The sequence below is a fragment of the Homalodisca vitripennis genome, chromosome 1 (assembly GCF_021130785.1).
Source record: "Homalodisca vitripennis isolate AUS2020 chromosome 1, UT_GWSS_2.1, whole genome shotgun sequence".
NCBI classification, from domain to species: domain Eukaryota; kingdom Metazoa; phylum Arthropoda; class Insecta; order Hemiptera; family Cicadellidae; genus Homalodisca; species Homalodisca vitripennis.
The window spans coordinates 193547829-193560304 of record NC_060207.1 but is presented as its reverse complement, the minus strand read 5'-3'; the positions used below and the strand labels follow the sequence as shown (position 1 = coordinate 193560304).

The window sequence follows — 12476 nt, the reverse complement described above, 5'->3', positions numbered from 1 at the left end:
TTCAACTTAAACATTCATTAAAACAAGCAAAACAATGGTTTCTTGCTAATGATCTGTTAATAAATGATACTAAGACTGAAACAAATAATATTTACTTTAAAGAACCATTTATCGGATGTAGATCTATGACTTGTCCAAACCTGTAAAATTGCTTGGTATTCATTTAGACAGCAAACTCTGTTGGGACGAACATGTTAATCATCTCTGTAAAAAACTGTCCAGAGTTACTTATCTTTTAAGAAAGTTGAAGGATTGCGTGAATCTGGATGTTCTTGTCATTGATATACTTTGGCCTTTTTCATGCACATCTGAGCTATTGGTATACGTCTTTGGGGTGGTTCTAGTTCAGCAAAAACAGCCTTATTTGGCAGAAGAAGGCTCTTAGAATAATAAACGGACTAGCCATGTCGGCTTCATGTAGAAACACTTTTCAACAACTTAATATTATGACTCTTGCATGTATCTACATTAGCTGTAACCTGATTTATGTTAAGAAAAACATTAGTAATTTTAATCAAGCAAGTTCAATACATGATTACAATACTAGACAAAAGAAAGATCTTGTTAAACCTAATGTTAGGCTTAATAAGTGTTTAGATAGTTTTAAGTATCAACAAATCTTGTTATACAATAAACTGCCGATGTCCATCAGGTCACTTCCTTGTAATAAATTTAGTTGTACTATTGCTAAGTGGCTCTAAGAAGAAAGCATTTTATACTGCAGAAGAGTATATGAACTGTGATATGTTGGATTTGACACCTTAATTTTGTTTATAACTTCTTGACGATGCCTATTGTGACTTGTTTACTTAATGGAAAAATAAAATTCTTGATTCTTGATTCTTGATTCCTGAACAAATATTAATTGTCATTTATTAACTTTCAACTAAAAGTATTCTTTGTCATGACACAATCCTTAAAAGTTAAAACAATATTTCTGATTTAAAATTATACAATCTTTCATCTGTTTAAAATATAAAAAGCATGGTTTTTAAGAGAAGTTGATTTAATTAAATTTATAACCATTATTGTTCATGAACCACATTGTATGGCAAGACATCAAACATTACCTGCAAGTACAAAGGTGTTTAAAAGTGTGTGTGAATCTAAGCATAAATTTTCATATCAAGCAAAGACCCTGTGTCCTAATTCCTGCGATTTTGACAGCTCCCCTGTGAACTATCCCTGAAATTGTGTCAAATTTAAATTGACGGATTATCAAGAAAAGACTCTAAAGAATAAATATATTTTACTATATGCATGTGTCACAAAACTTGCGTGACATTAAACCAGTATTGGAATGATTCATGTTACTCAGTTAGTAGTGATTCACAAGTCTCAATTAATGGATCTAAGTAAGACATAAATATTGATCTGTCATTATCAAAGTAATTAAAAACATTAAACTGAATTTCACATATGCTGCTATGAAAAAACACTATGATTAGTCTTTCAAATTAACAAAAATTGTAACTCACATATGATTATCTCAAGTTCTTAAGGTTTTTCTCAGACTTTATACTGATATATCCAACAATGTATTATTTTGTACTGTATTGGTAAAATCTATCTTAATATTACTTTACTTATATATATTACTTTACTCTTTTAGGTTGTGGAAAAACCACACTGGTGGAAAAGGTTTGTGGATCTTTGAAGGAAACTGAATATTCCAGTCTATGGATTCTACACTGAAGAGTTGAGAGTGAGAGGAAGACGTCAGGGATTTGATGTTGTTACGCTCGACGGACAGCGAGCTGTGCTAGCAAGAATTCTGTAAGGAGAAATGTTCTATATAATCAGGAAGTTTTTATCTTTTTTCATAAAACTTCACAATAATTTCCTGTAGTTACGCTCGGACGGACAGTGAGCTGTGCTAGCAAGAATTCAGTAAGGAGAAAATGTTGTATATAAACAGGAAGTTTATTAACTTTTTCCATAAACTTCACAATAATTTCCTAGACAAAAAGAAGGGAAGTCTAAATGTAACTATGAGTCTGTAATATGTGTTTATCTGTCTGTATGTGTTATTTTATCTTAAAAACATATAAATAAAAAAACTGTTGTAAGTTATTAATAATATAACTTCAATTACATTAATAATACCTTTAAATTTTGTACCTCACTCATATCAATTTTAATTTGTGTTTAAAATGTCCTACTTTTGATTTGACCAAAAAACTGTTAGTCTGTTAAAAATCTAATTTAATATATTAATTTTAGTAAACACAATTAATTGATATTTACCTACTGAACACGTATACAACGAACGTTTCAAACGTGAACGTTTTCAAGTATACACGTTCGAAATATTATACACATCTTTGATGTTTAAAAGAGTCCAAAGTGAACATAGTGCTAGTGTGCGATGTTTTAAGTAATGTGCCAAGTGTATTAATTTACTTTTGGGTCACATTTTTGATATTTTTCTCTTAAAAATGTACGGGAATCATTTGTTTCAAATAAGTCATCAAAATAAAAAGGTTAGGAATGTCTGACTTTACTCCGGGATTTGTCTAAATTTTTACCTTGTTTTTAAGATCTTAATAATTTTCTGTTAACTAGATTCATCTTTATAATACAAGACCTCATCTTCTTATTTATTATAAATATCACGTTGAGATTTTTTACTTCTTGGTTGGAACATATAAATTGATTTTTTTTAACTAAGGGTAATTTTTTGTCTCAATAAAGAATATATTTAATTTCGTACCTCAATAAAATACATTGGCTCTGTATTAAACAAAATTCCCATTTGTAAAATTGAAATGTGATTTCATTTTCCAGTGAACCAGGAGTACGACATAATGGACCAATAGTGGGTCAGTATGCAGTGAATATACCATCCTTTGAGCAAGCAGTGTTGCCCTTGTTGGCCAAGTCTGTGAGTACATATAAGAACAATACAGAAACAATCAGTGTTACAATCCAAGTGAAATCCTAGCTGGTAGTGAAGCTGTCAATGTGGCAGTAACAATTCATCTCTTAATTCTTGGACAATTGTGACATATAAAAGTTAACACTAATGACCTGAACATCTGTACAGATTTTTAAACAGATGATCCTTTCAAGAATATATAGGGTAACTGAACAAAGCTGGATAATGTAAAAAAACATAACTACCAAATTTTGTAGAAAATACAATTCTAACTTTTTTGTGCTTATAAAATACCCAATCAAGTCTTTTAAGGTGTCTATGATTTAGTTTGTAGAGCAATATATGTTTTAAGTTTCTCGACAATAAAAAGTATGAAAAATCTTTCATTGATAGGACTAACCAGAAAGTAGATCACGTTTGGATACAAACAAAAAACGAAGTACAAGAAAAGATTGTATTATATACATTTAAAAGTGACCCTAAACTACTATTTTTCAACATAGTCACCATACACATTTAGGCACTTATCGTAGCGGTGAACTAGTTTTGAAAATTCCAGCGTTATAAAGTTTTGCCGTCTGAGACTTTTAAACCAGATAGTCACATCCCCCCGCAGTTCCACAATCGTGTGTGTGCCTCCACTTCATAGACTAATTTGGTTTCACAAATTCACGTGTTTTACCCAAGTCTCGTCTCCTGTAATTGAGTCACCATCTTTTTCGTAAGTGTCCCGAAAATGTCAATGAAACAGCCATATGCTGATTTTTATTGGGCTTCTGTTAAGATTTTTGGTACCTATCTTGCAGAAAAATTGTGGGAACCTAACTTCTGTGTAACAATTTTGTGTAAGAAACTCCTTGAAGTTTGAGGAAAACTAAGCGAGAGTTCTGTTTATTGTGAATCGGCGGTTTTCTTTAATCTTCTCATTCGACTTTAGAGACAATTTCATCAGTCACAATGCTTGGCCATCCACTTTGTTCGTCATCATGCACATTAGTTCAGCCATTTTTAAACCGACCACACTCCACCTTCAGTAATCACATTGTTCCCATAAACTTCACAGAGTTGGCGATAATTCTTCAATTGGTTTTATTGTGCTTAGCCAATTACAACCATATTACTGACTACACTGACAACTTGTGATTTTCAATTTTGTCACACTTTTTAACTGCTATTGTTAAAACAACAAGGAGAGACAGTTATCTCTCACTCTCATTAGCACGGCTGGATATCCACGAAACAGAGAAACAGTAGTTATGTACATTAAACAAACCGTTGACGTATGAGACTCAAAGTGAGAGATTTTTGGTTAAAAAAACTGGTTGGAGTTACTAACAGGTTTAGTAACATTCAATTTCTTACTGTGTAGTTGTTTTTGGACACAAATAGATTATAAAATCGTTTACGTATTGTATTGATTGTCAGTTTTAAGTAAATTTTATTTAAATCACAATCAAAATATAGTGGGCTCAAGAATGGATTTTCTGGGGTACACCAAATTTTATCGAGTTGGGAATTTTGTTTTGAACTACAAATTAAGTCTAAGTCTTTGGCGCACAAGGAACCTTGTTTATACAATGAAAGAGGTTATGTTGACATCCAAATGGTTACATACCTATTATATATTTTCTCCAATGGATTCACCACTAATTCAGATTTTAACATTACTTCATATTGTCTGTTTAGCTACACAAACATATAATTATATATGCAAAAATGTAACTTTTACATCTAGAGGAAAAGAATCAATGCAAGCTTCCAAACAAATTGCTTTTTGGTTTTTATGTAATGGTCAGAATCTGGAAAAGTATGGCAGAACATTTGAATGTTTGCAGGAGCAAAGATGCAAAATGGTGTACATGTTTCAGCACTTTTTAAACTTCTTTCAGGAAACTGGAGTTGGAATCATTGATGAAATTGGAAAAATGGAATTATTCAGTAAAGACTTCAGTAATAAAAGTTAAACAGATTTTCTGTGAGAACAGAGTGCTACTTGTAACAATACCAGTCAGACCTTTACCTTATGTCGATCGGTTGAAATCAGAACATCCCTCTGCAGTTGTCATTGAGGTAAGATTATGTTACTTAACTTCTATTGAAGCCATAAACTTGATGTGGAAATTTTCAGTGATTTGAATCTTAGGAGACTTTTAACTCTTTATGACAAGTGACAATTTAAAATAGCACGACTTCTCTACAAACTTTGTGTAAATAAGCTCTACATTCCAAAACTTGTAAAGCTAATTTAAAAGGCTTTTAATTTTACCTGGAATTTAAGAAGGGCACAACCAAACTATTATAGTTTAAAAAAATTTTTATAAAAATCAAAATTGAACAATAAAAAAGTTATTACATACATTATAAATCGCTTTAGTAATAAACCAGTTTGACAAATAGTTTAGAGTTTCATACTTCCAAACTTTATCCTAAACAAAATAAAATTAAACACATGTTTAAATTTATATACGGTAATATAGTACATAAGTAAAAATGTTAAATACAATAATGAGTTATGTGAAATTACAAAAACTACATTATAATATGTAAATTTATTCAAACACACAACAACATGACTGCTAATTACAGAAATATCACAGAAACATGTACTTTTAGATTTTAACATTGAAAGGCTAAGAATGTAAAAAGTGTATGGTAAACAAACATACATTAACATAAGTATAGTTCAAGATGTACATCATTTCAAAGGGGTTGATAGCAGAGATGAATACAGTAAACAGCACTTCAAAAGGTTAATCCAGAACAAAATGACAGATTTTTTAAGTTTTAATGAATACGATTATGTTACGGTAACTTTCTTCCGAACTCCTTGTAGACCATCCATTGAATGTGAACTGTCACTAACTACCTTAAAACTATTTCTTAAGTCCAGTATTTATTTACTAAACTTAAATTTCACAACTTGAACCTAGACAAGAGTATTAAACCACCTAGAACAGGATCTACATTGTAAATGTTTCAAACTTTAAAGCCAGGGCAATTTTTTAAAGGTTGAACCTTTTGAGTTTGTGTTTGTGACATTGTACTCTAGTAATAAAAACCTTTAATTTGATGTACTATTTCGACCTATGATCTTATTTAAAATTTTCTTCTGACTCATTGTGGGCCACCTCTCTGACATGACAAAAAATAAAGCTATTTCAAAAAGCAGATTTATAGGTGCAGTAATAATGTAGCAAGTTTTTATTGCTTAACTTGTAATCGTTTGGGAATTATCAAGCCCATGTGGGACTTTATTAACACCCACATATATGTATTATAATTTTTTTTTAACTAACCTTTAACCAAAGAAGATGACAAGATTCAATACATAATAGATGCACTTTGATGAATAAATATATTTTAAATTTAATTCAGTATACCACCATTTTAAAGATGTGGTTGGTTGTGTGGCAGATAATAAACAAGTGACTAGCAACAGGTTTTTTTACAACGACATTGTACAATAGGCCTGAGCTCTATTGAGTATGCAAGATTTTAACAGATAATGAAAACAAGATTATTGTAATTTTACATCTTCTTAAGTTGGCCCAACACAATAATTTATTATTGTGTAACAGCATATTTGGCTTGGTATGAATTTAGTACAAAATCGATTTAGTTGTTTTATTGCTTGATTTTTACCCAGTACTTTAGATAGTACAATGCATTAACACGTTCGCTGCTAAAAATTAAGTAATGTATGTTGCTAGAGGCTAATTTTTTTTTATTAGTATTCACTTTACCAATTTAGTTGTTGTGACACGGGTTGGTACAGAAAGGTCATCAAACACCAAAAGAGCCGAATTTCGCCATTTTGAAAATGTGCAGTAGATCTACCGCACACGCTCCTGGGGCCAGTCTCTCTTCGAAGCGCGCGCACCGTTTTCCTTATTGTTTTTGAAAAAACAGACCACTAACGATTGTTTTATAATAATACTGGGAACAAATCACTTAGTATAACTAAAAATATATTGATAAAAAACACTAAAAACTACTATTTACAACCCAACCATCCTCCCCAAGGTACGCTTCATTAGTCATGGAATTGGTCAAAACAATGTGGGACACACAACCCAGGCTGTCCATCACATTCTAAACACTGCCACATCACGTATTTCTTTCTGCCATTTGCATAGCAAACTCTGCACCTCTTTTGTTTACTTCTCTTTCCACAAGCCACTTTTTCTGTAATCCGTGAGGGTACATGGGGGAACGCGGCGGCGCTTCAGAGGTCGAGGAGGCTCGGGAACGTCCGGGAGTAGCTTGTCAATAACCTCCAGACGGAAGTCGTTACAAAGGCATTTTGTTTTCTCCACTTGATGTGCGAACTTCGTTATAGAGATAGTGTGCATTCACTAACATCATCTGAATTACGTGGACAAAAATCTTTTTATACCACCGCAGTGTTTTCCTTTCGCAAGGATAATTATGACATCATTTGGTCACTGCGGTCCACGCCTTTCATAAAATGGTTGTATTGAAACAATTGGTAGTGGTTTTAGTCTCTCCAAACCACCTCGATTAATTGAATTCACCATGTCATTTTCAAATTCAGTGGATATGTAAGAGACAACGCGTTTGTCTTTCCATTTGGCGACAACAACACTTTCGGCGTAGCGGGCGATGGTTTCACCCTTTTTCAGGGTTGCCGATTTGACTTCAGGAGATACGTATTTTCTGTCCAGCCGAAGAGTTCCAGTGCAATATGTATTCCTACGGAGCAGGCTTGAGGCAAGGAGTAAAACTATTATAATAATTATCCATAAATAAACTGTGGCCACAATTGAGTTTCCCTTGCATCAGCTTCAATACAACATTGGCTGCATGCCCCTTACCACCGTAATCATCTAAAACTCCGCAATACATAAAAAAACGAAGTATTAGGCCATGGGGGTCACACAAAACTGTACAGTTTGATGCCGTACTTATGGCGTTTCCCTTTTATATATTGCCTAAAGTACAACCGTCCCCTCCATAAAACCATTCCCTCGTCAATGCACAACTTTTTTTGAGGATAATAAATTGAGTCCATTTTATTGTTGAAGTAGTCAATTAGAAACTGTACTTTAGAAAGCTCTGTTGTTTGGGTTAGGGTACCTTTCAAAATTAATGCATCGCAAAATAAGCATGAATTTGTCCCTGGCCATGAATTTGGGGAAGCACGTTGAAAACAGCTTACAAGTTTTCCAATAGTCTTGTATTCGGGGTAATTGTAATATTCCCATGTGCAGCAATAGGCCAATAAAACATTTGAGATCCTCCACGGTAATGTCTTTCCATTTATGGATTCGTGAGCCTGGGGTTGTAGTAGGTCCACAGAATAACTCCAACGCGTATCTATTCGTAGTAGCCACAATGCCCTCCAAAAAAATCACATCCACCAGCAACAAGAAAAAATTGATTGGGGTAATCTCATTAGGCAAAGGGACTAAAAACTTTTCCTCTTTTGTAAACGGTACATCTTTCATACCTATAGTTTGAGGACTCCATTGTGGTGGTCTTACGTCATAGTCTGGGTCTTCGACCTCTGACTCATCAGTCTCGTATTGTTCATCGTCGAGGTCCGGAGCATAACCAGGGACACCAGGGTCGTCTTCATAATCAGAATCACTATTAGCCACAAACTGACGTCTATTCTGGATTCCACTAGTTCCAGGAGGCAAATCCATGTCTATTGTATTATTAAGAATAACACTAAACACACAACAAAAAACGGTTTTAAAAATTTGAAGTAGTCTAAAAAACTAACCACAAAACGCTAACTGAGAACGGCGACCACAAAAACGCGGGAAAAGTATATCCCCACGAGCGGCAAAACGGACAACCATACACGACGAGTGCTGAGAGCACACTGACTGGGTTTCTAAACAATGGCGCTGTGCAGTAGATCTACGTCATGCGCGCCTGGCGCGAGGCAGCCGTGCAGTAGATCTACCGCAAACCGCATTGAACGTGTTAATAATGATGTTTCAATCTAGATGTGTTTTGTTTTTATTACATTTTCTTTCTCATAATTGAAAAGCCTCTGAATATTTACTTATCTTAAACAATCCTCTAAGTGTGGTTATTGCAATGTATTTAAATCATATATAAAGAATCTATATAGAAAGACTCCATCCAGTTTGAAAAGTGTTTTAATCTGAGCATTTGATGGAATATAATGATGTCAAATGTAATAAGTTTATTTTAACCAACCACATGGCTTGCATTACGAGAATAATCCGGAAAGTAAAGTCCGATTTCTTATAAAAATAAATAACAACAGAATTAAAAAACTGTTTTATTGTATTCGTGACATCTTTCATAATTTTTCAACATACTTTCCATTTTTGTCATAACACTCTATGAGCTTTGAATGCCAATGTGCCACCTTATGAGCTTTGAATGCCAATGTGCCACCTTATGAGCTTATGATAAGTCTGCCACCTGTGAGGATAACCAATCTTTTAACTGCTTCTTTCATTTTCATCGTCAGTGTTGAAGGACTTATCGCCGAAAAAACTCCTTTAGGTAGCGAGAGAGGTGAAGTTGCTCAGCACCAAGAGTGGGCAGTACGGCGGGTGGTTAATCTGTTCCCAACCAAATAACCTTATAAGATTTTGGGTTTAGATGGCAGAGTGGGGTTCTGGCGTTGTGCAAAAAGAGAACTCAAAATGCCAATAGACCACATAGCTTATTCTGTATTGCACATCGAAGTTGTCAGAGTATTGCAATTTTTTTTCCTTTCCTGAGGGAAAAAGGACAGTTTGTCCCCGCGCTTAGTCCTAAAAGGACCTTTACGCCTCCCTTACTTTAATTTTGTGCCCTCAAAGTCCGAGGCTTTTTTGCAAAAACCAATCAGATTTGAGGGCTCTTGTTCTCTGATGAGTATCACAATTAGCAGCTGCATTTATTGTTCTTCCATAAACTCGATTAACAATATTCCATGTCTATACCAAAACATAGTCACCATAACCTTGCGTGTTGAGATTGTTTGTTTGGCCTTGACTTTAATTGGTGAAATCGTGTGATGCCATTCCATTGACAGGTGTTCTGTTTTTAGGGTTATGTGAGAAACCTACGGCTCATCACCTGTGACAATGTTCTCTAAAAGTGTATCACCCACCTCATGACATCAGATAAAAAACTCTAGAGCACAACCCATTTTTCTTAGTTCCTCAGTAAGTAGCCTGGGAACTTAACCTTGGCACAATTTTCAAAATTTGAAAATGTTCAGAGACAGTTTTGTGCAATATCGTTTTACTTACGGCTAATAATGAAATTGTAAATCGCCAACCTTCACGAATCTTTACATCAACCACATTGACCAACCGTGATCACTGATGGTTGGCAAGATTGTGGTTCATCATGGACATGTTCCTGCCTATCTTTGAAAGCTCTCTCACACTTCTGCACTTTACTGTCATTCATCGCATTATGGCCGTACATTTCACTACCTGTCTATGAATATCGGCTGCTGGAACATTCCTGACTGTCAAAAACTGGATAACTGATCGTATTATCGGCGGGTTGATAAATTGTTTTGAAACATCTTAAATTCGCACAGTAAACAGCATTCTACAAATTTCACTGCAAATGGTATCATTTCATACACAAAGTTTGCTGGGAGATGACGTGTATGTGCATTGCGCTGTTCGCTTATCACTCGAATAGTTACTGTGAAATGGACCTTACTTTCTAGATGACCCTCGTAATTTTTTATTTTCACTTTTATACAGTATTGATACAGTGTAAGTGTTTTTTTTAGTTCATTTAATGTGAAAATATTATTTAAAAAGTTTGTGTATTTTTAGGTCAATGGAAAACAACCGAGATACTCTGGAACCCTCAGTTAACTAAAATGATTGTTGATGCAATTAATGGATAATTCCACATCATGAGAATTTTGTAAAGTGATTTAATTATTAATAAATTTTTTTCAGTAAACATTGTAAATATTTCTTTATACCACAGAAGTAACTGTACTAACTTTAAGAGCCCATGAGTACAATTTTAAACTTAAATACAATTTTATGGCCTTATTCGTGTTCATAGAATTATGGAAAATGTTTCATTTTAAACACATTATACACATCCAATCACTTTTTAGTTTTTCTTGTTCACTTTTTGAATATTCAAATGATGGTTTGAATGTTTTTCTGAATAATAAATAAAAAAAGAACTAAAAAGTGTTTGGGTACATAAATATCTTTGAAGTGAGACATCTTCCGTAATTGTAGGATGTAAAATAGGGTGTAACAGTATATGAGTTTTTAGTATTGTTATTAGGTGCTTAAAATCAAATGGCCAGCTGACGTTGAAACTTATATAATTGAAAACAGCTTTCTTTACAATATTATAATTAATTTTCACAACTTCAGTGCTGATTTATTAATCATCCTAGACATTAAGAAGCACGCATTATGGTGCAGCATCTAAATAATGCTTGGTATAGAATAATATTACCAGTGTATAAGATATAATTTAAGGAATTTAAGCATAATTGCTTAACACCTCACTAATTTAAAATTTAATTAAAAGTCTATATACATCAGCATTCCAGAATGTAGTGTGACGTTGTTACCCAAGGCCGGCACAAGCTATTCTGTGACCTAGACAGTATACCTTTTTGCTACCTACTCCAGCAACTAGATCGCTCCCTTCTTCCCCCCTCACACAGAAACACTAAACAAAAACAGCACTTTTCCGTTTTCCAGATCCTTCATACAGAAACGCTACAACAAAAAACAGAACATTTCTAGCTTCCATATTAAGCACATTTCGTATAACCATATTTTGCTCAGTGAAAGAACAGTAATGTATATAAATAATTCATCTTTTTGTCTCCCCATAAAGCTCTGCCGCCTTAGGCGACTGCCTAGTTTGCCTGTTGTAACCAGACAGTCTAAGAAATCAGAATAATTTCATTTTTTTAAGGAATATCTTTTTAAATCACACTATATCAAAGTATATATTTTTCATAGTACTTCAAATTATGTATAATGAAAGCCTCTGGACTGATTTGTTAATAATAAATAAATGATTACTGCCTTTACAATCCTTATTTGTGGTGTTTGATTCAGTTCAATGAATTGTGTCATAGTACTAAATATAGATTACACATTAAATGTTATTATAACTTTTATATATATTTTTTCTTATTTAAGACTGTTTGCTATAGATAAACAAAGAATACAAGATTTTATTAACTAGATATTCCTTGAGTATCCTTATAAAAGTATTTATGTCTTGGTCTGCTTTAATATTTTGTGATAGAAATATACAACATTTAGATCCGGAGTATTTTGGTTTGTTGAATAAATTTACTGATTGTAGGCAGGGAAAGCCACCTCACTGTGACATGTGGTGTTATAATTATGGAAATCTCCTAATAATTTTAGATTGTTGAAATTTTGCTTGACATTTACTATAGTTATATGAAAACTATATGTATGTACATGAATATATACATTCCATAAATAGTTAGTATACCTAATTATACTGTTTGAAGGTTATTTTTGACGATGGAAGGGTTGTGAAGGAAACTGACAAACTGGTAAGTTTTTATGAGGGGATGGCAATGGGCTCTCCACTGTCTCCTATTTTCGCCAATATCTTT

At 33.4% G+C, this 12476-nt stretch overlaps 1 pseudogene; it reads left to right on the top strand.

Moving 5' to 3' along the window:
- Positions 1-404: 404 nt before the first annotated feature.
- LOC124354428 lies at positions 405-9968 on the top strand (annotated as a pseudogene).
- The last annotated feature ends 2508 nt before the right edge of the window (positions 9969-12476 follow it).